The following is a 27,013-nucleotide window of genomic DNA, read 5'->3' on the forward strand; positions in this document are numbered from 1 at the left end:
TATAATTAAACAAGGTAGGAAGGTAGAAATCTTTGAGGGAGGAATAAGACAAGAATTCAGATCTCAAGCCCAGCGGACCAGCGGTCCAAATATGTTTGACCCAATCACATGAAAGGAATAAATGCCAGTATGGTTCGACACAGTTTCCACATAAAACACAAGAGGGGTCAATCTTAAGCCATCTTGATAAAGTTGTCTTGATAGGGAGTCCTGCATTTAACATACGTCAGAAAAAATGTTTAAACTTGGGATGTATTTTCAGCTCCCAAAAGAACTTCCACTAGGTGGAAAGATAAGAATTATGACTAGAGGATGATACAAATAGAGAACTAGTAGCTAGTTTTGTACTAAATCTGCATTTTTTGACCAAAGTGCACCACCAGCTATCATCAGAATCAGATAAATTAATTTTTTGAATACAAGTAGAAGTATCTAGAAGAATTGAAACATCGAGTAAGATTGAATTCCAACCAAAATTAGAGACTAACTTACCAACCTTTTTCGCATGGTTAACCAAACCAACCAAGGAATATAACTGACTACCCAGGATAAAAGGGATCCAAGGATCTGTCTAGAAAAAAGTGAATTTTCCATTGCCAATTTTCCTACTCAGGATATTTCTCAAAGAAGAAATAATATAAGTTATACTATTCCATGTCCAAACGCCTCTCTTAGCTATATTAATCCTTGAATTTGTTTTTATGCACAAATGACATAATCATCCTTTTAGAAAAAGCCTTTTTAGCAAAATAAATCATAATTAAGAAGTTTGGAAGTCATGGGACCAACACAAAGGTTTTCTCTCACTTTTTTGTTTAGTTTGTTGTTATGACCATGTGCAAATGCATTCTCATCACATTTCATAATCCAAAAAGTCTTTGGTTTTATGCTTTTGTTGCTTTGCATGTAAATGGATATTCCCTATACACGCTTGGAAGTTTGTATGCCAATTCTCAAGGAACCTTTTATGAGTTTTGAAGAGAGTGACCTTGTATCCCATGGACATTGCTTGTAGGACACAAAGTCCTGTTGGCCCATATTTAAGTCTACTTTTTATATTCTTTCTTTCTTTGTTGTGAAGAAGAACTCAAATTACTTGAATTCTCAGAAAAAAAAACAAAGAAAGTTGAACCAAATTGGTAAATGAAGCACCCATTAAGCACCCATTTAGGAAACTTAAACCTGTATGGAATATTTTTTTTAAGTCCGACTATTATCTGGGATTAGGAAAGTTAAATTTTATAAGAGTTATTTCCAAATGCCTCCCTAAAAATGGCCAAACTTATAGTTGCCCCCTGAACTTTCACTAATTCCACATGCACCCCTGCTTTTCAAACTAAGTACCACTATAGTCCCTCCCGTTAGATAGATCCGTTATGTTATAATGGATCCCAATTTTTGAACATTGATGGACCATTCTTCCCCATGATAAGGTAAAATTATCAAAATGACCTTACCTGAAAATAAAAAAAAATAAAACCTACAACTCATCTTCCCCAAATCGATTAGGGTTTGGGCATTTGGGGAAGATGAGTTCTTGAATAAAAAATCAAGAATGGAAGAATAAGGAGTTTTTTTCCATATGAGGTTTCTTTGAATACAGCATCAACAGCTTCTCAATGGAGACGAAGGTGGTTTGAATACAGCATCAACAACTTCTCCATCAATCCCCTTCTTTTTTATTTCAAAGAAACTGATACCACAAAAAGCTTTTGGAATTGAGTTGCAAGTTTTTTTTTTGTTTTTTTTTCCAAGTAAGGTCATTTTGGTCATTATATCCTATCAAGGGGCAGAATGGTCCATCAATGTTAAAAAATTGGGATCCGTTATAACATGACGGATTTGTCTAACGGGAGGGACTATAGTGGTACTTAGTTTGGAAAGCAGGGGTGCACGTGAAATTAGTGAAAGTTCAGGAGGACAACTGTAAGTTTGATCATTTTCAGGGGAGCATTTGAAAATAACCCATTATATTAAGATATAAAACCAATAAGAACAAAAGTGGGGCATAACCTGCATTACCCCAACCCATAGAGAAATAATTACTCTCAACTCGAAAGCAAATCACCTCACATTTTTCTAATCACAAAACTAAAAAACAAAAGGGAAAAAGAACTCTGTCCGGGAGTGTGGCCTACACCAGCACTCTCATGAGTCTATCTCTCTCGATCTCCTCCCCATATGAAAAGACAGCTCTGCCCCCTTGTTTTAAGGAGGAGAGAGATAGACACATGGGAGTGCAGGCGTAGGCCACACTTTCGGACAGAAAACTACTTCTCAAAATAAAATCACATACAAAAAAATTGAAAGTTCAGCTTTGTCCTCCTGAATAATACAACAAAGATTTTGAAGAATGTCCTTATCTGCAAAGAAGGTAGAGGAAGTCAAAGAGATACAAACAGAATTAGCCAAGTAATCAGCTGCCTGATATAAGGAATCGTATCATATTGAATAAAATGTATTTTCCTGATATCGAAATCGTATAGATTCTTATTCAGGTTGGTTCAATATAGTTTTAAACGACCAGTTTCGATTTTGATATTCGATTTTGATTAAAAATTGACACCCTTACTTATGGGTATGTTTAGCTGATTTTGAACGATCCAAACCAATTCCAATCCAAATCGCCGAACCGGACCCGATTGGGTTCTTTAAACCCTGGCCTTGAGGCCCTTGAAAGCACCTACCCATGTTTGTCTACATTTGGAAGAAACCTTCATGATAATGTATATTCAAAGTGCTACCAAAGAAGTATACACAAAGAAACATGATGACATTGGGTAGGTGATTTCATCTACTCTTGCAAATGACATGCACCCATGACCTACCTCCCTAGTTCATGTTTACCAAGTAAGAGAGGCTATGGTGGTTTAATGCCTTAATCGAATGGGAGAACTCAGATTGTTCACAACTTTCAAATGCGGCAACTAAATGCAATATTTCTTCTAACTTTAAAAGTATGGTAGTAAGAAGAGTGATTGGTATTGAATTTGTCAGGTGGCAAAAATTGGGGGTCCATGCTAGAGTGGCCCAAGCCCATAACAATGATCAAATTCTTGCCCAAATAAGCAAAGGAACTGTCATGAGGTTAAAGCAAGTTCAAAGTTCAATTATAAAAAGAAAAAGGGGAGGGTATCTTTTGACAGTTGTGTGCAGTTTTGCTCCAATGGATATGGAGGGTTTCAAATCGTCAAATAAGGGTTTTAAGGGGAAAAGAACTCTGTACGGGAGTGTGGCCTACGCCAGCGTTCTCATGAGTCTACCTCTCTCTTCCTCATATGAAAAGACAATTCTGCCCCCTTGTTTTAAGGAGGAGAGATAGACACATGAGAGTGCTGTCGTAGGCCACACTCCCGGACATAAAACTCCTTCCCTTTTTTTAATGGAAGAAAAAGAGTGTAGGTTCCAGTGGTTTGTAAAGATGCATGTAAAAGAATCTGCATGACACCGTCGTGTGGTTCTTTTTCCCTTAAAAAAATATCATTAAATTCAAACTCAATGTAATAGCATTCTTAGAATTTTGTGAATATTACATTTATTTTTGAAATTTTATTTTTCTTTTGGGATTTCTTTTAATGCTCATTTCAGGTTGAAATTTAACCAATAAAATATGGGCAAAATCCTTTACCCATCCAAATCTACCAATATATTCCATGTCCCAATTTTTTTTGGTAAAGAGGATTTTACTGATTTCCAGGGTGTGTACAACCAATGGCATCATTTACACATAGGTCATGAAGCTAGGGAATGGAGAGTGGCCAATCTGTCTCACACACAAGAGGTAGGGCCTTCCTAGCCAGGGTAGTTGCTAAAGAATTCAGATCCCTTGGTATACATGAGAAGGTGACAGATGAGAAAGAAGCAGAGAGCTTCTGTATCAATATCGCTAGTACTTGATATCGATAGAATATCAATATAGATCAGGAGTATCGATCAAATAGGTGTTTGTTTTTTAATAAACGCCCGATATAACATGATCCATATCAGTGTCAATATCATTGGTGACAAATACAAGCACCTATACAAATACTTGTAACCGTGGTTATACCAATACCTATAAAGGAGGGAGGAGGACAGCTACGGGTGAAATCAGATTGGCCTAGACCGAGTTTTTTAAAACTCTAACCCAACCCTAGGTCCCCTAACTCAACCCAACCCAGCCTAACCCTGATTGATCCTGATTGCGCTGGGTTGGCCTTGATCGACTATAGCAGCCCTAATTATTGCTATTCCAAGAGCAGTTCAGCAAAGAGTCATGTTAACTATTTTTCAGTCCACAGGGCATCGCTAGCTAAGCTTCCCCACAGAATCCACAGATCCACGATCAAGCAATTTTCTGTGCCTTTAACGCACCTTTAGCAAGCATTGAATTAGAATATCAAAGTGATAAAGCCTATACTTTTATATATTTATGGATACAGAGTGGGTTGGGCTCATATCAAGGCATAAGCCCAACCCGACCCTAAAAATCTCAGATCTGGCCCGGCCCATGGGCTGAAAAGTCTGTCGGGCTTGGGCTTGCTCAGGGCATCAGGCTCGCCAGGCTAAACTTGCAACCCCAAGGACGGCAACAATTGGGGAAACAATGATTTTTTTTTTTGTTTTTTGTTTTTGGAAAGAGAATAGTATTCTGCACCAAGATGCAGGGCCTCACAAAATGACTATCGTGGCCCTAGTGATTTCCTCTTTTCCACAAAATGCGGTGGTCATTTCGCGGGACCCTATGTCTGGGTGCAGGGCCACGCACCACAAGAGACCAGGTAGGGTTGTTTCTCCCATGTTTTTTTTTTAAGGGAGTGTGTAAGTTTTGATGTTCCACTAAAACTTTTTTTTGGGGGGGTAAACATGTTCTACTAATACTCCTATCTAGTTAAGAAGTTTCTGTAGTTGCATAATTAGTCATTACATAGTACTACAACTACGAAGTGAAATTGCTACTTTTTTTTAGTAGAAGAATTTATTATTTCATCAAAGTTATATTTAGTATTATGGCTTGCATGGAGGAAATTTGTCACTCTAATTTTTTGAAGGATTTTGAAAAGTTATAGACAATGGCGCTTTTTAAGCTATTGTAGTGAGAAATTAACTTAATCCTACATGCCATGTGACTAATAAGTGCGTCCAAGAGCATAGTTGACAAACTAGGTTTTTTGACTCGATTCGGCTTTGTCAAACCCAGTCAAGGCGAGTAACGTTTTTTAATTTTTTAATGCAATAAATATGTATAAATTAGTAGAAAAATAAAAAAATATATATGGAAAATCCCCGGGAAAAAAAAAAAATCAAGAAATCACATATCAATGCATTTTGAGTTTTTTTTTTTTGGTAAGAGCATTTTGAGTTTATACAATTGAACAAGAGAAGACAATTGAGGAGTTGAGGGTTTCTTATTGCTTTAGAATATGGATTTACTATTTTACTCAACTCAAATTCTAACTTTTTAAGTGAATCGGCTTTATGATTTTTTTACAAAAGACTAAACTTGCCAAGTTTGTCATGACTCGAGTAAAAATACTGAGTCTTATTTGACTCAGACAATTTATGACCCAATTTCTTTATCTTTTATCCTGGCCTAGTCTACATGACTCTTGATTAGATTTTTCAAAATTTTAACTCAACTCAAGCCACTCATCCCTGTCAAAACTCGATTTTCCAACTATGCCCAAGAGTGACCAACTTAGATCCTCAAGAGGAGTTCATATAGTTTTATAACGAAACCATGTCATAATCGCTAAATTATATGCTCAGATTTAATATGAAAATTTTCATTATAATTTATTTTATATTAATAACAATAATAATAATAATAATAATAAGCATGTGAACTAGCACTGTTCTTTCTCCCTTATTAATAATAATTGGAAAACAATGTTGTTTGATCGTGTGGCCTCTATGCCTAGACACAGAAGTGCACAAAATTTACAATCCCACCCGTCATGAAATGAAAAATTCTCATTCAAGTTTATGTCTTTATGCGCAGTCTCATTGGCCTCGCGCTGGTGCAAGAGATACATGACCAGACAAGGATCTCTTACCCTAATAATAATAAGGGAAAAGGCTCTCTGTAGGGGTTAGGGGGGCTCAGGCCATGCCCAGACACAGTGAGGAGCGAAATGACTACCCCACCACCCCCATGAAAGACGGAAATCTCTTCCCTCGAGATGCCAATGCGCGCTTTCTCATTGGTCGCCGAACATGTGTGGCCCCTGTGCTCCTCCATTGAGAACAACACTCCCCTTATAATAATAGAGACAAAGAACATTCACTAGGGCTTCAATTATCCTAATAAGGCTTTGGGTAAGTCCATATTATAAAGAATCTTCCAACAACCATCTCATTAGGCAAGGACAATGACGCTAATGGTGACGATGGAGAGAGAGTTTCTTATTGTCCAAAAACACATTATCCATGCAACGGAAAGTCTAGATATTCATGAAAATTTTGAAAAAAATAAAAATTAAACACTTGAAGAATGACATTTGCTTTATTAAAAATTTTTTTTTAAAATTTTTTATTAACAGTGTAGAAATTAGAATGATTTTATCAATTGCATACCAAAAGTTAATTCTGCTCTCAATCTATTCCAAATACAATTCAAAAAATGATACCAAGCAGCGATCTTACTCTCAATCTATGCCTTAATCATATCTTTGGATCCAAGACCTAGACTGTGTTAACAAAGTTCAAGTAAGCAAAATCGGTCGGAATCAACTTAAACCCTAGAAACCCTTCTTGGATTTGCCGATTGATAGGAATTGTGATCGAGCTCAACCCCAATTCCAATTTTTTAAATCCTATACGTTTATATTGGTCAGGTATCTAATCATATTAAAGAAAATTTAAAACACTATTTATCAATGGATACCATCGATCAGTTTCGGTATCGTATCAGTAATTGGTATTGGTCTCGGACGAAACCAATATACGATATCAAGACCTTGATCATGCAAGCAACATATGGAATTTTTTAAACATGGCACATGACAGTCCATGGGTTAGTCCATGTGATAGAGGACCCAACACAGATCTCAATGGCCAATTTGTAGTTCAAAATAAGCAAGGAAAATTGTTCAACTCTAATTCAAAGTTTTATTGAAATTACAAAAATACCATCAAATGGATATGAATATAAAATACAAAATGACATCTTTTGTAATTTTAGCTACTTCCTCCACTCATTTTTAAGGATGCCAATCGATTCGGTTTCAGTTATTTGGTTTGATTTTGGTTCGGTTCAAGATATAAGATGCACGCAAAAGTCAAAACGAATTGAGAATAGGAACATATCTTCAAAACCAAAACATAACGGTTTTTAATTGGTTTAGTTTTATTTTTTATTTGTTTCATATTTGGTTTTAATTCAATTTCATCTCCGGTTGAGGTCTTATTTTAGGTGTTTGTGCCAATTTTTTACATCTTTGTCAAAAAAAAAAAAATTATTTGTTAGAATCATAATCCACCAAACTCTTCCAAACATAAAAAAGGAATAGAATTTATCATCACATTGACTAAATATTTATAAATAAAATTTAATTTTACCGGTTTCCTTATTCAGTTCAAAAATAGATAATCGGGTCTGGATCAACAGTTTTAATCATGACCGAACCGAATGAGAAAAATGAACTACTTTACTTCAGGTCGGCGGATTCGATTTAAATTGACAGTCTTACTCATTTTAACCTATATTGTATCAATGAAATGCTTGTTTGATCCTTTATCAAGTGAGGTAACTTATGTATTATCATGTGATAAATTGTGAAACATTATACTTCACTAGACTTAGTGAAACAGAAAAAACCCCTTAAAAATATGGTAAAAATAATTAGAAGTCAATGCAAAGTCATTGGCAATTAGGTTATGGCTATAAAGAGACAACAAATGAGCATGTGTTTCACGTTTCATTAGTTGTTTTCATATTTATTCATATTAATTTGTCTGTTGTGTTTTTAGCCTTTAAGAATCGTTATCACACACTTGTATTTTGCTGCCTACATTAATTTGGATGTCACTTCTTTTAAACTCGTAGTAGGAACTATATTTTTGACTTGAGAGTTTGACTACAACAACAACAATAACTCAGTCTTAACTCAATTAAATGTAATCGCTTACATGGATCTTTACCTTTCAATTAGCTTTATTTGAAGTCGTATTTAATAGAAGGCCTAACTTCGATTCATTTTAGTAAATCAGTTAATTCCAATCCGAATTAGTCGTGATCAATTCTCATTTTGAATGTTTAAGAATGGTTGATTCAAGAATTTTTATGACCAGATCACTAGGTTTTCAAATATGAGGTGTCGATTCTATGGTTTTTAGGATCAAATCGATTCCCCCCAGCCCAAGTGGTTAAAAAATTTTTGTAGCAGTAGTTATAGTACCATTGAGCAGTTCGAAAGGATGGACCCAAACAATAAAATCCTCCCGCATATGTCAATACATCACTATTATAGTCCTTTGCATGCTTTTGGCGTTTTCAGATTTTTCAATTCTTCATTTCTCCACTTATCTGAAATTTAACTCGTGAGTAGGGGGCCCTAAGATCCAAAAGTCCACAGATTTAGCCCGGGGAGTGGGTATCCGTCATTCTCGTGAAAATAAAATTCATTTTAAAAAAATTGAAATTCTACAATATTATTCCAAAATATTTGGACTTGTGACCTGCAAATGTAGTCAACTTCACTTTGAATAAATGATACAAAAAACAAACAACAATCAATAGATATAAAAGGGGGAAAAGAAACATGTAATGCGGGAGTGCACATTCCAACATGCATCCTTCATGAAATGAAGTATTGGTATCATATTGGCTGTATTATTAGAGATTGATACCAATACGAATCGATGTTATCAGCCAAAAAGTGGTCTGTTTCATTTTAAAATTTCCTCTAATACCATACTGGTACAGCTTTTGATACCTATAACCTTGATGTCCTCTCACATAATGAAATATGGGGCCCACATTAACTCTCTCTCTCTCCTATTGTGAGGAATGTGGATCACATGTCGTTGATACTATTTATGACGTGCATATTGTTGGGACTTGAGTAGAATTTATCTTTAAAAGTTAACCATTATGATAAAAAATACCCAACACAATTCCTCCCTACAATAGTTTTGTGGGAACCTCGACCCAGGAAAAAAAAATTTTCTTTACTTTTCCCATCCAATAATCAATGACATAATTAATTGGTCGTTGTTTAATTGGATGTTCAGCCACCTAGAGAGGACCCTTAAAAATTTAGGGTTAAAATTTTTGTTTCACCCATTATTAATAATATTATATTACCTGATCAATGAAGGACCTTTATATGGTATATCAAAATTGGAATATAGTGGCACACAACATTTTAGCCTTGAATATGACCACTTCATGTGTTAGGTAAGAGTTTAAATGATTTTCTTTCAAAAAAAAGTTTAAATGATTGGCCTGTATTGGTCTGGATCAAACGATTTTACTCCTAAATTTCATGAAAAATCAAATTTATTTACATTTTTACCCTTAATCAGTATTCTTGAATCGATGTCGTATCGGGCAAGAATCAATATCGGCATTTGAACCATGATGAGGAGGAGAAGGTGAGAACAAGAAGACTCAAATCAAAGACCTTAGTAAGATGGGTGTAAGTACCGTGGTCCTCGGGACGAGGGTTCCGCAGTCTTATGGCGACAAAGATTGGCTTCGATGAATAACGGCGTATCGTTCCGATATATCATCATGGGGATTGGGATCCTGCTTTATAAAGGAATGGAGTCGCCACCAAGGATTAGGGCCTAGGACCCAATGGGTGTAGCCCCATCCGGGGTTAGCGGAAAGGGCTACGTGATTCCATATGGTCTGGTCAGAGATTCAGGGTAAGTAGTCAGGTTACGAGGGTGGGAAGGTGTTAGGCACCCACCTCGCCCGGATAAACCGGTCTTTCTACTAGATGCTGGTTTTTGAATATTCTTCCTTAATAATTTATCCTATACTAACATGTAAGGCTAAGTTATGATGCACTAATCCTGACAAAGGAAGAAAAATCATTTACTATGTACACTAAAACGAGTTACTTTAATTGTCTACATTATGCCAAAAATAATGAGAGGGAAAGAGACAGATACCTGTCTAGAAACGCAAGAAATAAATGAAAGCGCACTGAGGGCGAAATATGTGATGTCCCACGGCTCAGGTGAAGACGGACGATCGGCTTGTCTCTCTCTTGTCGGACAGAATGAGGCTATACGAGATGAGTTTTGTCACTCAGACTTCGGGCAGAGGAACGACTATATAAGAGATTTTCGTTCGTTATCTGTATACAAACAGAAGAACGACTGTAAAGGGGGTTTTTCGTTATCCGTACACTGACGGGATAACAATACCCAAGAGCAAAATCGCTCTATGCTGGGATGGGTAATCGAAGGATCTACCCAAGCCGAAGAACTCCACTCACTCACATACTCAAGAGGGAAAGACGGAGGAAAAGAGGGTGAAAGGGGGCAAAATAAGCCCTGGAGGGTCTCCTTACCTGAAAAAAGCTTGAGAAATGAGGGGGGAAGACCCTCCTATTTATAGGGAGGGGTCCCCTCTCTCTCCTGGCTAGATATGTCCTCCACGGCGCCGTGGGGGACTTTTCCACTGTGCGCCGTGAATGGTGACGCCGAGGCCTGATGTCACACCCCCTCATGGCGCCGTGGAAATCCGGTACACATCCCCACGGTGTCGTGGGAAGGCGCCCACGGTGCCATGGGAAGGCGCCGTGGGAAGAGTCCACGGCGCCGTGGGAGCGCAGTGCCATTTTTCCTTATTTTTTGGGTTTTTGACTCCCTTCTGACTATACTTGGGAAGAGTCCACGGCGCCGTGGTGGGGGAGGGTGAGCAGTACCTCCTTCAGCATTTGATAAAATGGTCTTATAAGTCATTTTAGGGATGTTAGGGTGATTTGGTTTATATGTAGGGACAAGAGTCCTTCTTGAGAGAGATACTGGATGTCGTCCAGTGTCTGTTGTCATCATCATGGGGGTGACAAAATTCGGTGTCTCTGAGTTTGTCCCTCTTTGGCCAAGGCACTGTGCCAACATGAAGGGTAAAGACAAAAGACCAACTAATTTTGTCACCAAGAGCATGTACTGCTGACACTTTGCTCAAAGGCGACAGAGTTGCTAAAAACAGACGGTTAATCACGATGAAATCTTTCGATAATTCTCAAAAGAAAAACTCGGAAAAACTAAATCTCTATCTTGTGAGCATTGCTCAATCAAATTTTGAGGGTAATAAGGCACCGCTCGACCGAAGATCTAGGTAAGGCACCACTCGGCCCAAAGATCAAATTTGAGGGTGATAAGGCACCACTCACCCGAAGATCTAAATAAGGCACCACTCGGCCCAAAGATCAAATTTGAGGGTGATAAGGCACCGCTTGACCAAATATTTAAATAAGGCACCACTCGGCCCAAATTTCAAGATAAGGCACCACTCGGCCAAAAGATCTAGATAAGGCACCACTCGGCCCATAGATCAAGATAAGGCACCACTCGGCCCGAAGATCTAGATAAGGCACCACTCGGCCAAAAGATCAAATATGAGGGGATCCACTAGGGATAGAATTTTGAGGGTGATAAGGCACCACTCACCCGAAGATCTAGATAAGGCACCACTGGACCCAAAGATCAAATTTGAGGGTGATAAGGCACCGCTCGACCTAAGATCTAGATAAGGCACCACTCGACCAGAGTTACCAAACAGGCGGTTAACCGCGATGAAATCTTTTGATAAACCGATTGATCTTGATTGGGAGCAAGAGGATTCGATTGATCTTGGTTGGGAGCAAGAGGACTCGATTGATCTTGATTGGGAGCAAGAGGACTCGAGTAATCTTGATTGGGAGCAAGAGGACTCAATTGATCTTGGTTGGGAGCAAGAGGATTCGATTGATCTTGGTTGGGAGCAAGAGGACTCGATTGATCTTGATTGGGAGCAAGAGGACTCAATTGATCTTGATTGGGAGCAAGAGGACTCGATTGATCTTGAAAGAATTCATTTGATCTTGAAAGCAAGAGGACTTGATTGATCTTGGATGGGAGCAAGAGGACTCGATTGATCTTGATTGGGAGCAAGAGGACTCGACTGATCTTGATTGAGAGCAAGAGGACTCGATTGATCTTGATTGGGAGCAAGAGGACTCGATTGATCTTGGTTGGGAGCAAGAGGACTCGAGTGATCTTGATTGGGAGCAAGAGGACTCAATTGATCTGGGTTGGGAGCAAGAGGATTCGATTGATCTTGGTTGGGAGCAAGAGGACTCAATTGATCTTGATTGGGAGCAAGATGACTCAATTGATCTTGATTGGGAGCAAAAGGACTCGATTGATCTTGAAAGCAAGAGGACTTGATTGATCTTGGTTGGGAGCAAGATGACTCGATTGATCTTGATTGGGAGCAAGAGGACTCGACTGATCTTGATTGAGAGCAAGAGGACTCGATTGATCTTGATTGAGAGCAAGAGGACTCGATTGATCTTGATTGGGAGCAAGAGGACTCTAGTGATCTTGATTGGGAGCAAGAGGACTCAATTGATCTTGGTTGGGAGCAAGAGGAGTCGATTGATCTTGATTGGGAGCAAGAGGACTCAAGTGATCTTGGTTGGGAGCAAGAGGACTCGATTGATCTTGATTAGGAGCAAGAGGACTCGATTGATCTTAGTGCTAACCTCTTGAACCAGAGTTAGTAGGACTCATGATAGATGATTGGAGTTTATGTATGAGGACTTTTCCTCAACATTTAGGGTTTTTCCCCTTTTCAGGGCCTTTCTTGAAAATATTTTTCTTTCAATTTTTTTTTTCCTTTGTTCTACGGGTAAGACCCTCCGATGCAGAAGAAGTATTGTGGTGCGAGAAGGTGTTCTCATGGTATAGACATCATTGCACGATGATGGCACGTGGAAAGCCACTCTTGACCAATCTAAGACAATGATATAGCGTACTTATAGCCGATCCGGCTGACCGTGGAACGACACACTCGATCGTTCGAGGAAAGATATGGTTTCAGTGAGGACGGGTCTCATCGACATGCTTTGCCGGGAATGAGCCATTCACGAGTTTTGACAATGGTTGGATGACAAAATTATGCGCAAGTGCAGAAGTGGTCAAGAGATCACGACGATCAAACCATACATGAGTCCGGTAGTGACCAGATAAAATAATGATTTGGATGATAAATTGTCCATGGGTTAGACTAAAAAGGATTGATTTGTACATGAGTACAATGGAGCCCGAAAGATTCATGGGATGATCGAACTACACTCGAGTATAGAGAGGATCAGAAAGTTCAATGACTAATTTGTACATGAGTACAAGGAGGATCAGATAATGGATCAATCTTGTACACGAGTACAATGAGGATCAAATGATGGATCAATCTGTACACTAGTACAATGGAGACCGAAGATTCACGGGATGATCGAACTACACACGAATATAGTTAAGATAAAAAATGTTAATGACTAACTTGTACACGAGTTCAAGGAAAATCGAATAATAGATCAATCTTGTACACGAGTACAAAGAGGATCAAGATGATGGGTCAATCTGTACATGAGTACAATGGAGACCAAAGATTCACTGGATGATCGAACTACACAAGTATAGTGAAGATAAAAAATATTACTGATTAACTTGTACACGAGTACGAGGAAAATCAGATAATGGATCAATCTTGTACACGAGTACAAAGAGGATCAAGATGATGGGTTAATTTGCACACGAGTAAAATAGAGACTGAAGATTCATGAGATGTTCGAACTACACGCGAGTATAGTGAGGATCAAAAAGTTGAATGATTAATTTGTACACGAGTACAAGGAGGATCATATAATGGATCAATCTTGTACGTGAATGCAATGAGACCGAAGATTTATGGGATGATTGAACTATATGTGAGTATAGCAAGGATTAGAAATGTCAATGATTAACTTGCACATGAGTGTAAAGGGGGATCAGATACTAGATCAGATCGACCCGCATAGGTCGGCAGCAGAGTCGTAAGACCGGTCCTCATAGACCTGACCGACCTCGAAGACCGACCCTCATAGGTCGGTAACCAAGTCGAAAGATCGGTCCTCATAGACCTGGCCGACCTCAAAGATCGACCCTCATAGGTCGGCAACAAAGTTTTAAGACCGGTCCTCATAGACCTGGCCGACCTCGAAGGCCGACCCTCATAGGTCGGCAACCAAGTCGTAAGACCGGTCCTCATAAACCTGGCCGACCTCAAAGATTGGCCCTCATAGGTCAGCAACCAAGTCGTAAGACTGGTCCTCATAGACCTGGCCGACCTCTCAAGAGCAAACTCCCCCCTTGGCCAAGCCTAACAAAGTTTGAAACTAAGATAAGGCACTACGCTCGGCCAGGAAGGCTGCTCGGCCACGCGTTCGCTTATATGATAACCTGTCCAATCGGACCGATGGGAATGGCGAATTAACTAACCAAAGCAAAAATCACCTTGACCTCAGGCATGGCATGGCCGAGCCGCCGACCACGTGAAGCATGGGTAAAAAATAGACAAGTCCCTAAGCTCGGCTAGCGGAACGAGTCGGCAATTCGGCCACAACCTCAAATGGAACAACATACACAAGGAAAAGAAGGTTAAGAGTGCTGAACTAAAACACTTGGACAAATTCTGGCAAAAATAGATTTTTTATTCAGTACAGGCCGACTGCTCGGCATGGTTACAATGAGGGCAGTTCGATTACCCAAAAAAAAAACAAATTTTTACATCTCAATCTCCTTGGCGGTGGACTTGGAGGCGACCTCGGCAACATCGGCGGTGGTAGGCTCGGCAAGGGGGTCTTGGGGTTCAGCGTCAAGAACAAAGAGGTCGGTCCGCGTAGGTTCCTCAATGGGCAGAGCCTTGGTGACCTCGGCTCCCTCCTCATCTCCCAACTCCCCAGCAAAAATAGTCGTGTTGTCGTCAAAACGAGAGAGATTGAGATCGGGATAGACCGCCCTGATCTCGGCCAAGAGATCAGCCCGGCCTGCCTCAAAACCTTCGGCATAGGGAGGCTTCCTGATCTCATGACACACATCAGCGTACTCCTTCGATTGGAGATAGTCGATGATCGCCTCGTCCCGAGCCAAGGCCAGGTCTTCCTTGGCCTTCTCCCTCGCCTCGGTGAGCTGAGCCTGCAGAGCCCGGACCTTGTCTTTCTGCCTGATCACCTCAGCATTAGAGCTCTCCACCTAGGCCTCAGCCGCAATAAGCTTCTCTTGGGTCTCCCGACGCCTCTGAATGGCATCCTGGGCATATTGGTAGGCTTTCTTGCACTGGACGCCCAAGGAGTGATTCTCGGTCAAGAGCCGCTCAAAGCAAAGCATAGTCTCCACTGCCTTGGCGAAGCCCTGTAAAAAAGCATGAGAACAAAACTCAGGACAGATTACACAGGTCGGATCTAATCATAAAAGCCGAGCATAAAACTTACCATGTTGAAATCCTGAAACAGGGTGGAGAGGAGCTCGGGGTCAGACAGCGCCTCGAGTTTCTCCCTATCGGCCCGAAGCGGACCTGCATCCAGCCATTCCTTGGCATGCGCAGCTGATGTCAATGTCGAGTCCCCTGGGAGGAGGCGCCAGGTCGGCCTCACCGGAACGTTGCTGGCCGAGGCCCTCCCCAAGACATATCGGGAAATGTTGGGGGGAGAAGCCATGGGCGGAAGACCACCACTCGTCAGATTAACCGAGAGCTTCTTACGTTTGGCCTCTTTCGGCGGGCTCCTCTCGCCTTTTTAGCCCTTCCCTTTCCTCGGAGACCCCGCTGGGCCCGTACTCTTTTCGGCCTCAAGGCCGACACAGCGTCAGGCGGGCTCGAAACACACAGCCTTGCCCTTGGGGGCCTTGGAGGACTCGCCCGGGACTTCTTCTTAGCATTTTTCTTCCTTCGATCCGCAAGGGTCTTGGCCCTTAGCCGAGCTGTATCCATAGGGGCAATATGGCTGACCACTGCAAGAGAAACCAAACATCAAAAACAAATTAAAAAAGAAATGAAGACTAAATAAAGAGGTCAGCTCGGGAACGAAAATGGGCTCGCCTCGGGCTCCTACCAGGGGTCATGTGCCACCTTTGAAGAAACCCCTCGTCCTGAAGCCGAAAACATCAAAGGGCGGACGCTGGGGGATTAGATCAAGCGAGGTCAGCTCATTCTCGGTTAGGGGCAGTACCCTATTGACGTAGTTTAAGTTCATCTCCTTCCACTCGGTTCGGAGAGAGCTGTTTAGAATGGAAGCAAAGAAAAAATGAGGCTTCCAATACTTATTGAAGGTCAGCGTGCCGACCAAAAATTTATGGCTGCCCAGGGCCGCACTCTTCCCAGATCAGCGGCTGAAGTAGTACCACCCCTTCTCTGGAGACTTCTTCAAGAAAAAGAGCCGAGAGAAAAGCGCCACGCTTACACCTCGGCCCATCTCACAAAATAGGGCGTAGAAGCCGTACACGGCCAACCAAGAGTTCGGCACCAGCTGACCAGGGGACAGGTGGAAGTGGTCCAAGGTCTGGTCCACCAAGCCGAGGACGGGGAGCCTGAATGCATACTTGAAAGGCGTCTCGTACAAAGCCACCTCACCGGGCCTGATGAAGCAGGCCATCTCCTTGGGGTTAGGAGCTCGGGGCTGAATGTCCTCGGGGATGGCATAGGTCGTCCTCAGATAGTCGAGGTCTGCATCCGTGATCATGCTCGGAACGGTGCCGACACTCCCTTCTTCGAGCTCAGGGGCGTCAGCAGACGAGCTGACCGAGCCAACCCCCACTTCGGACGAATCTCCCTCATCGGATGAGGACGACCCAGAGTTCTCGGCTCGGTCTGCGGTGATTGGTTGGGCCGCGTGGTCGAACTCCAGGAGCAATGGAGGCTCGGCCTGACGAGGCCCAATTACATCGGGCTCATCCGAAGTCGAGCCCAACAAGTCTATGGTGGGAGAACGAGCGGGGAGCTCTCGGCTCAGACTCCCGCCCTCTGTCACCCCGGCGAACAGCTCGCCCATGGGACTACTACCAACTGACATACGGGGCGGAGAAGACTTACTAGTTGAAGAAGAGCTAAGGATGAGCTGAGCGTGAACGAAGGAAAGGCCGAGCTGATCACGAACCGGAAAGCACCGAGCGCTACAGAGCTGAAGAATCCGAGCTTGTCGAGAAGTCAGTAACTTGGAGCAATGAAGAATGAATAGTTAGGAGTCGCCTATTTATAACTCTTGGGTTGAACTAATCCAACGGCCTTGCAGAGCTCAGCATAATTCAACGGCCCAGATCAAAGGACGTTTCGAATTCCCGAGCCTGCCATAATGACTCTGTTGACGTGGCACTGACGCCCAACCGTCAGACCGTGCAACGTCAAATCCACGGCAAAAAATAAACTCGGCTCGACCGCAAAAATCTTCCAGACAAGCAGACCTGGAAACTTCACTCATCAGTGCCGACCCGACCCCTGATGAGTGGGGGGCCTATGACAAGGCATAAAACACCCCACCTATCAGAGGCTGCCACATGGCCAACTTGACCTCTGTCCGAGAACCGAATTGAGCCGAGCAGGAAACCGGGCCGACCCCATCTCCGATAAGTCACCTGACAGAGCCAGACTCGCGCACGCTAGTTGGTGGCTGAGGCCGAGCTCATATAGGTCAACCATAAATTCCTGGCCGAGCTTACTGCCGGGACCAACCTCTCGGGCCAACCTCCCAGGCCGAGGTGACGGCCAAGGCCGACCTACCATGCTGCCCTACTAAGCCGACCTCCGAGGCCGAGCCCTCCTCCACTGAAGCTGCCATAGCACCCCACCAGGGATCTCTGGGCCACGTCAGCGCATCCCGAGAATCACGGGATAAGGATCGAGCCACGATCCTAGTGCAACACGGAATCACACTCTACATGGACTCTTACCTTCATAAGAGCCCGACCCCGAAAATAGGTCGCCACTCTGCTCTACGCAAGAGAACCTTCCGAAAGAAGGACTCCTACCATACTAAGATTCTTCCAACCGCCTCATCTCATCCTCACTCTATAAATACCCAGGTATGGAGCACCATTCCTCATCTTGCTTTTTACTACACAGTTACGCTGTTGCACTGGTGATCTAACTTTAGCATCGGAGAGTCCTAGGTCGGAGCCACACCGACTCTCTTGTGCTCATCACTTGGTCTTTGCAGGCTCATCCGTGGACAAAACAAGTATCGAAGATTTTCCCACGCAACAGCATGATTCTTACAAATTTCACTTCCTCGAACCTTATAAACAATCTACCACGTGGTGAGAAATGAATGGAGAGTAGCTAGGAGACGTTGTTTTTTGACAAAGGAGAGTAGCTAGGAGATCCTAAGGTCCAAATGATACCATTTTTTTCTACCAAAAAAACAAAAATCTGATAACATTCAGTTTTTTAATGATGAATTGGTCCAATCTCTCTAGGTGGCACTGATTTCATCTTTAAAATATCATATGACGTAGAGTAGATGACGTAAGCCCACCATCGAAAGCTTTAAGGGACAGAAGTAAAATTAAGGACTTTATGAAGCGAAAACTACATAGAAAACGATCTTTTTGGACGTAACGTTCAAGCGATCGGTATCTGGTCATGTATCGTTTACACCAGCATGGGGGCCAATAAGAGCATATGCTAGAATATTTGACTGAATGAAATTTTTTAGTTCATTTCAATTATTTCCCAAGAACCATGCGACCGGACAGTTAGTTCTCCCCCTTCCCTTTTTAATATTTTTTTGGGAGAATGTTCTCTGTGCGCAGTGCAAGCTACGCCCAAGCATGGGGTCAAGGTGGTCATTGTGCCCACCCCCATGTGTCTAGGTGCTGCAGCATAGAGAACAACACCCCTATTTTTCCTCTTCCTCTTCTTCAAGTAAGAAAAGAGTGAGGCTATGGATGTTTTGCATGTGAGAACAATAAAAGAGGCTAATATTGAAGACAACAAATAAAAATTCTAAGAATTTGTTTAATTGTAGATTAAACTTACGGCATATGTATAATATATGACCCAATTAAAAAAAACCATAATTTTCAAAGATTTTGTTTAGTTGTAGATTAAACGTATAGTACATGTAAAATATATGGCCAAATTAAAATATTAATAAATAAATTAAAAAAAAAAAACATAGTCAATGAACTACACATGACTTGGGCAAAAACACTGAATCAATAAAAATTCGGATTGACTCAAACTTAGTCTAGCAATTTCCTAAAACCTAGGCGCATCTTCATAACTCTTGACCAAATTTTATAAATATTATTTTTGTTTGAATTCCAATGACTCGTCCAAGTTAAAACCTAATTTTCCAACTATGATTTATATAATGACAAATAAAATGGTACAAACAAACAAGATATGAGCATTTTGAGCATCAATATCTGTATCAGCCGAGTCTCAAACCGATATGGACATCGACACCGATACTAATACTTCAGACCTTGTCTAGACCTCAAACTCAAAGAGGAGTGGAGTGTTTTGTTCGCAAATAGTATTGGGGGTTGGTCTGTCAAACTCATAGTCATATCATTTTTGACTTACTTTTCATGAATCGATGGTCTCACCTTTCTTCTTATCACCAACACCTCACCGATAATTATCTTCAAAGAAAATATTTTGTATATCAGCAATACAAAAGTTTTGACTTTTGTATGATGTGCGTGGTATGTATTCTTGGAAGGCATTCTAGGTCGATTTTACATTATTCGATGATAAAAACAACTACCATGCTTAATCTCACTTTTCTTCCCTTTGTTTCCTTTGCAACCAAACAGAGTCACCGTGTGATATGTTTGAGAAAATAAAAACCATTGAATCGAAATAAAAGACCATGTATTCGCTAGGTTTCAAATTTTGAACTCTATTTCAATGGCATGCATGCATTGTCTTGCACATTTTTTTTCTTTTTAATTTTCAACTATGTAGGATTATTCAATGACTTGGGTTTTACTAATGATTTCGTATTACTATGACATACATGTCCCTCAATTTTGAGCCCCACTTGACTTGCCATGTGGTAAATATGACGAATGAAACTACAATTTGATGCAACAAGGTTGGACTTGTACACACTTGCCATATTTCCTTTTAATTTATACGACACATATGGGAATTGTTTTTTAGTTCCATTTGTTTCAATGTAAAATAAAAATATGGAGAGAGGTTTCATACATGATCGTGCATGGTGCATTGTCTTGCTTTCAACTATTGCACGATAATCTATCATGCACGGCCATATGCAAAACCTTTTTGCCTAATAATATTACTTTATAAAATTATACGTATTTAAAACATTTCCAATGTTTATTTGGGAAGATAAAATGTAAGATAAAATGTCATTGTAAGAATTTTCAACACTCTTTTAGTCATTTATTTAACATGGAAATATTTTAAATAATTATATCAAATACTATTTTAACCAAATTTGGATTATGCAATCGTTGCCATATGATTGTGAGAATCTTGTAAGTACATGACCACACGGGACCACAGATATATATATATATATAGACCCATTAAGTTTTATACCAAAAAAAATCCATTAATTTTCAAAGAAATATTTTATGATCCAATTGCAGGTGAAATTTGCTAGAGCAAAATTTGAAAAAGTGTAGTCCCCACCTCAATATTTTCCTTTGTGAAAAGATCTAAACACGTACCCCTCCCAAATTTTTTCTTTTTTTGGGTTGGGGGCGGGGGGTGGTGAAGGTTTTTGTCACCACCAAGGAGCCAACATTACGAAGATTCGCCAGCATTTGCAATGTACACGAGGTTTGGCCACGAATTGCAAGGGCCCGTTTAGCAAATATAGGGGCATGTTTGTTCCACTCAAAAGATACATTTAGTGACGTTATTACTAAAATTTAGAAGAGAGAAAGAACACCACCCAGTCGCGCAGCGCATGTTGCCCCTGCACCCAGATACAAGCATGCGTAATGACTATTGTACCCCGTAGAAAGATGAAAATGACTAAGGTGCCGCAATCATTTCCCGCAACCTTATGTTTGGGTGTAGGGGCAGTGTCCGCTGTGCAACCAGGTGGCGTTCTCTATACAAATTTATAAATAAGATATAAAATTGGAGAGAGTTTTCTTGCTTGTGGGTTAGGGGCGTCAATTAGTCGGGCTCGGGCTATAAACAGTTACTAAAATCGAATCTTAATTGGGGCTTAACCAGATTGTGGGCATGTTTGACTCTAGACAGTCTTTAAACAAACTCTAAACAATGCAACCCTGAAATTGATCTCTAAAGTGTGGGTTGAAGGGAGAAATAAACAATGGTGACGTGTAATAGTATGGTGGTGTTTTTTTTTTTTTTTTTTTGTTTGTGAAAAGTATGGTGGTGTTTTAGAGTTAGACACTTAGTAGTTACATTTATAATTCGTGTTAGTATTTAAGTTTATGTTTATGAGACATGGTGTTATTTAGAAAGTAGAAACGGTGGTGGTATTTAAGTTTAGTGATAAGGTAATTAAGGGTATTAAAGTCATTGTAACAAGTTAGGGATTATGTTCTCTGTGCCGCAGCCTGGGTATATGGGCACCCTATGCAGGGAGCAGGATGGTCATTACACCCACCCCTATGTGCCTGGGCGCGCAGCCTGCACGGGGCACAGAGAACAGTGCCCCATTATTAATATATGTTGCTGGCGCTGTTCACGGTTGGACTGACTAGCCAAACCGTGAGCCTCTTTTTCTCCCCAATCAGTCTTTCTTCTTCACCGATGTTGGTTGTGATATTTTGATTTTGTAACAGTTTCAATTTCCAAGAAAACTCATAGGCAGGAAAATAAAATGCGAAGGAATGAAATTAAGAAAGAAAAAGAAATACCTCTATGGATTGCAATGTCATTTTTTTTTTTTGGTAAAAGAGATTCTATTGAGGAGGTAGCGAAGAACAAGTGGTAGGAAGAGTGCAAATCTTCTAAAGCCACATAATGGAAATAGGTCAAGTTGTCGTGTTTACTATTGACAAGGCCTTTCGAGTTAGAGTATCGGCAACAACATTTGCCTCACTAGGAATAAAAGTGAAAATACATTCACGAGATTGCAATGTCATCTGTGAACTTGACTGGCGGCTACTTTCATTGCAAGAAAGTTGGCACGCATCTTCTACTTGATCACCTTCCAATGGTGGTTCTCGTTTTAACATCCATAAATTTCTCAATGCCTGAACACACGTCTATAAAGTCAGGCTTTAACCGAGCGAGATGGGTCGGGCTTGTAATTGGTCAATTCAATCGGATATCCGAAGGGATCAGGATCGTCTCCAGGGAGCAGGGAACGCCCAGGGCGCTACCAGCCATTGGGTTGTGCCACACACATCCCTAGGCATGTGTTGAGATATGTGTGGCACAGCTTAACCGTTGGATGCCCCTTGGCAGCACTCTGGGCGCACGCTTCCCTGGAGGCGAGATAAATTCTATCCGAAGGGTTAGAACTCTACGTACACCAGGAACGACCTTTTATTAAACATGTAAGCTTAAGCTCTACACATTTAATAATCGAGCCTGTCCAGATCGGGTTTTAACCAAAGGGGTTTTATCAGGTCAGACCGGGAATTGACACCCCTAATATGGGGGGTTTTTTTTTTTTTTTTTGATGAAAGATGGCACATATATTTAGTTAAAACAAGAAAGGTTGTTCAATTTAGTGTTTATAGTATCAAACCATTCAAAGGATATGTTAGAAAAATTTTGCGTAAGTTCTGAAAAATCCAAAAAATAGGGTAAACTATTCCACGGTATCAAAGTAAAGACCTGTCTAAACAAAAGGTCAAAAAAAGTCTTGTTGCAGCAACATATTTCCCTTAGATTGATATGGGTGTTGGAAAAGTACACCCATCTAAGATCACTAAGATCTTCCCCTATAGCATGAAATCGATAATACCCTCTTACCATTCCTTAAAACTGGAGATAATAATTTTTTAAGTAAAAATATGTAAAAATGACAAACACACCATGAGAATATTCTTATAAAATGATTAATATAATATAATAAAAAAAAAAAAGGAAAATAAATTTTCTTTATCTTCATCCTCGTTAGTTAGTTGAAGGGTTTACTAAACTATTAAAAAAAAATTAAAAAAAAATCAGTTAAAGGATTCAACGGTGGATATTATTTCTACAAAATTTCAAAGAAATCATCATTTTGGGTCGCCTAATAGAGACAAAGCTAAATTTGTGATTATGCGAGGATATTTTAGAATATGGGAAAAAAATGCGACATTCAAAAGCCTACTTATTTGACCATATAATTCATTTACATTGTGAGATTTACTTGATATTTACTTTTTAGGGGGACAATGTTTTATGTTTAAGAGTGTACCCTACCTCCTTCCAGAATCATTTTTTTCTTTTTCTACTTCTCCAATTGAAGAGAGATTATTGCTTAACAAGTGAGAAGGGAAAAAGGGGCTGATATTAAAGATAGCAAACAAAAATTATTGATTGTTTAGTTGTAAATTAAACTTATGGTCTATAAACAGTATATGGCTCAATAAAAAAAATGATTGGATGAATTTCACATGATTTAGGGAAGAAAAAAAAACAACAAAGAGTTAATAGAAACTTGTATTGACTCGGATCTGGTCTTGTCATTTCTTAAACATAGGCAGGTCTTCATGAATCTTGACTAGGTTTCGTAATTTTTTTTTACCCGACTTAGGTTGACTTGTCCGAGTCAAAACTTGGTTTTTTAACTATAGTTTCAACCAAAATCAAAATGACTGCTCTATCCCAATGAAAGGTGGAAATCCCACCCCCTATTGATGCTCTTGTGCATGTTGTGATTGGCCTCCGCATTGGTAGACTGCCAGGCAGAAAACCCTCTCCTATAGAGAACATAGTATTCTTTATGGGGAAAAAAAAGTTCAATGTTGCTTCACATAGTTTTGTAGTTGAACTACACATGTAGTAAATTGGGTAAAAGATTTAAAACTAAAGTATCCCTCTTTTCTTGATTGCAAATTTTTAAAGGGAAAGGATTCCCTACGCAAACAGCGTAAGAATAAATCTACACACTACAAACAATGAAGGGATAGAAAATGGTATCATCCCTATGAGACTCACATTGTTAGAATACGAGAGAGAAATACCAATGTGAGTCCTAATATTTATTATGTAAAGGGTATAAAAGAATCTGCACAAAAGCAATGTACCAATCTTTAACCCTTTTCCAAAATTGATTGATTTTGGCCTCAAATTCAATAATTAAAAAAACAAAATCTGTAAAAACTATTATTACCAACAAGAAAAATAATCTCTTATAGGTTTGAAAAGTAAAATCTTTTATGAAGAAAGTCACTTCTAATTGTCATATACAATTAATAAACCACCTAAGGGGGAGGGACCCACTTGTAATATTATATTATATTTTTAAGGAGAAAGTCTACCGTAACTCTCATTAAGTTTATAAAACTCTATTGGTGGCATGGATTTAAGACCCATTTTGAATGACAATGAATACACTTAGATCTTTATTTTTTACTATACTTTACCCTTTTTTAGTGAGCAAAACTTACTTATTATAACTACATTTATTGATTTACATTACTTTTGAATAAGAAAAAGAGGAAGGTTCCCACCACGTCAACTACAGTTTCCCACCAATGGGCACTGTGGATGATGAATCTTACAATAGAAAGAGTGCAATTAATAAGCGGATAAAGTCCGATCCCATGGGTGCATTGTGAGTGGACATATATAAAGGAATCTACATCCTAGTGTTGTCTGGAAAAAAAAAAAAAAAAAAATTCTGAAAAGAAGATTGTCACGATCCCAATGTGCATTTTCTTAGGCACACCTACTCATAGAAAATAAAATAAAAATATAAGTCAATCCCTATCTTAAAAATTAAATAAAATCCTATAAAAATATTTGCTTCTTCCTCGTTCCTCCTTGTTTCTCGTGGGTCACCTCCTTGGTACCTTTACCAAAAACATCATGTCCTTGCGTTCTAGTGTCCCCACCTTATCAACACACGTCTCTCGAGATGATCAAAACAAATTTTACACTTTAGAAAAAAAAAATGCTAACTGGTCATTAGGCATGGTATATACCTAAGGTGTTAATCAATTCGATTTTGATGTAATTGGTTTGGTTCGATTCAAACTGTTTAACTAAATGGTATCAACTTTGGAATCATAATCAAATCATTTATTAAATGATTTAACGGTTTTGGTTTTAAAAGGTTCGATTTGATAAACTATTTTTACTTATTTTTGATATATTTATGTACATTTAAGAGTGTTAAATGATTTATTCGATTCAATCCAAAACATTTAACTAAACAATCTTAATTTTAAAATTATAATCAAATCATTTATTAAATAATTTTATAGTTTCAGTTTAAACGATTCAATTCAGTTTCAGTAAACGATTTCGATTTGATAAACACAGCCCAACCCGAGAAGATCAGCACGCACTAAAAGGGTGAAAAGGGTGAAAGGACTAAAAGTGCGGCCTTTTACTTCTGGCCTGTGTGCTGTGTCTGGCGTATGTACGCGCCAGAATTTAACCCAACAAGTAAAAAGGATTAAATACACGTACCCTAAAATGCACCCAATATTTTTCGATTTTAAATGTCCATTTTAGGGTGTACTCTTACAGCCTTGCCTATTTAAGTAGTATTTAGCCTATGCTTCTCCAAAGTTGCAGACAAAAAACCCTCCACCGCTACCCAGTACCCAGTTCAAGGTCCTTCCCTTATCGCTCTCTGCCCAAGAAAAAATTAAAAAAAACATCTGAGTCTTCCTGCAATTGTTCAATAAGTGTTGAGTAGTGTAGTGGAGAGAACAAAGCCAAGAGCAATCATGTCTGAAAATTTCCTTCTTTCGTTCTTGACTATGGTTTATAGCTGGTTTACCCCAACTGTGCTTTTCGTTCTATTGAATCTTGTGATTGGCACCATCGCCCTCATGTCAGGGTTTGGTACCCAGAAAAATCAAGCCAAAGAAGGGAAGCAACCCCAGCTTACCCGAACCCCTTCAGTTCTAGAACGATTCAAATCCTTCAATCTCTACCGCTACAGATCCGAAGAGGTAAACCCATTTCCGTCCGTCACTACCTCCTTACAGCCGCCGGAATCGGTGACCCATCAGTCAATGGAGCAACCGGAACAGGTTGAAGACCCTCAACCTGTTCAAGACCATCACGTTGTCCGATCAAACTCGGACACGAAAGCGACGCCCGGGGACAAGCCAGTGAAGCTGCAACAGAAGTTAAAGTCGGCGGGTTCGATATCCGAGTTAGGGCATTTCAAAGAAAAAGAAGATGAAGATCTTAGTAGGCTATCGACGGTGAAAGAAGGGAAGAGCAGAGGAAGCGAATTACAACATTTTGGTGAGGATGAAGAGGTAGATGCCAAGGCTGACGACTTTATCAACAGGTTTAAGCAACAATTGAAATTGCAGAAGCTCGATTCGTTTAGGCGATACAAGGAAATGCTTACTAGAGGAGCTAGGTGAAGTAGAAATTAAACCTTTTCTTTTTAGAATCTTAGTTAGGTTTCTAGAGCTGATTTGAACACTTTCTTCTTCTTCTATTTTGGGTATTATTATGGTTTGTAGATCCACCATCGTCCATCGCCATTAATGAAGTATTATAGTAAAGGTTTTCTCTTAGAATCTGAGGAGGAAAAAGGAAGGAAATCATTTTCCTACCGGTGATTTCCATTTTTTTCTTCTTCTTCTTCTTCTTCTTCTATTCTGGAGTTTTTTTTTTTTTTTTCTCTCTTCATCCATTCATGTTTGTATATTTTTGTTTTGGTTCTTGTGTTATAAAATTCTGTAAGGAAGAATCTATCATCTCTGCTAAAAGCTCGAAGAAGAAGACGACGCTTTTTTTTGTTCTTAAACTGATGATGAAAAATATGGGCATTTTGGTCAATTCAAATCGTCTGATTCCGAGTTCCGACAGTGATGGCCACTCGTTGACGGACTAAGTAGTACGGAATCTATAGTCTTATAGATAGTGTAGTTCGTGATAGTGACTATAATTACCGAAATGGCCATTCGT

General features: G+C 39.9%; 1 long non-coding RNA gene across 1 annotated transcript; it reads left to right on the forward strand.

Annotated features, from left to right (window-relative positions):
* The first annotated feature begins 2,343 nt into the window (after window positions 1-2,343).
* LOC122669409 lies at window positions 2,344-26,401 on the forward strand. Its single transcript, XR_006334011.1, has 4 exons — window positions 2,344-2,355; window positions 12,852-12,856; window positions 14,881-14,887; window positions 26,276-26,401. It is a non-coding gene; the product is annotated as an uncharacterized LOC122669409 (long non-coding RNA).
* Window positions 26,402-27,013: the final 612 nt, after the last annotated feature.

This window comes from Telopea speciosissima, chromosome 7 (genome assembly GCF_018873765.1).
Source record: "Telopea speciosissima isolate NSW1024214 ecotype Mountain lineage chromosome 7, Tspe_v1, whole genome shotgun sequence".
Lineage (NCBI taxonomy): Eukaryota > Viridiplantae > Streptophyta > Magnoliopsida > Proteales > Proteaceae > Telopea > Telopea speciosissima.